The sequence below is a fragment of the Etheostoma spectabile genome, chromosome 7 (genome assembly GCF_008692095.1).
Source record: "Etheostoma spectabile isolate EspeVRDwgs_2016 chromosome 7, UIUC_Espe_1.0, whole genome shotgun sequence".
In the NCBI taxonomy this organism is placed as follows: domain Eukaryota; kingdom Metazoa; phylum Chordata; class Actinopteri; order Perciformes; family Percidae; genus Etheostoma; species Etheostoma spectabile.
Genome location: NC_045739.1, coordinates 21,996,915 through 21,997,547, shown reverse-complemented (window position 1 = coordinate 21,997,547; position 633 = coordinate 21,996,915). Strand labels below are relative to the sequence as shown.

The 633-nt window shown below is 39.2% G+C and overlaps 1 protein-coding gene across 2 annotated transcripts in view; it reads left to right on the top strand.

Moving 5' to 3' along the window:
• Positions 1 to 633, top strand: part of slco4a1 (solute carrier organic anion transporter family, member 4A1) — a 30,243-nt gene that overhangs the window by 22,274 nt on the left and 7,336 nt on the right. The window lies entirely within an intron of this gene.

Sequence of the window (633 nt, the reverse complement as noted above, 5' to 3'; positions counted from 1 at the left end):
TGTCCATTGTTTTGGGTCCATGGTAAGGTGGTGTCATTTCCACATGATCTGTTCACTTCCACGTTCACTTCTAATCGGTGAACCTTGGTTTACAGACGTGCAATGGAAGGAAGGAGTTTGTAGAAGTCATCCACGAAGAAAGGAGGCATCTTGCTGCTAATTAGCTTTAGCTACAGTCACTGTAGGACGGGCTTGAGCCATTGGTAGGCCACGCTCACGCAGAAAAATGTTAATATATGGCAATATTGACAATTTTGTTGACATACTACAATATGTCAAAAAAAAATTCATAGTCCAGTGATTTAAAAGTATCCAAGAGCCGCTGCTCCTAGTTTCTCTCAGAGGAAAAACCAGATTATCAGCAGAAATATGCAAGCAAAGCATCTGCACTGTCTGCACTGTAAGAAGCAGCTGCTAGAATAGAACAGAGTAGAGGATACTGAAATAGAACTGAATTAAATATAACAAATTAGAGCACAATGACATAGAGCAGACAAGGCTTACAGACTATTAAATATGTAGGGTAGAAAAGTGTAGAATACAATTTGAATTTCACACCATATGTATTGGACAAGTGTTTAGTAAATGGCAAGTGATTATTACTGTGTGTGTGTGTGTGTGTGTGTGTGTGTG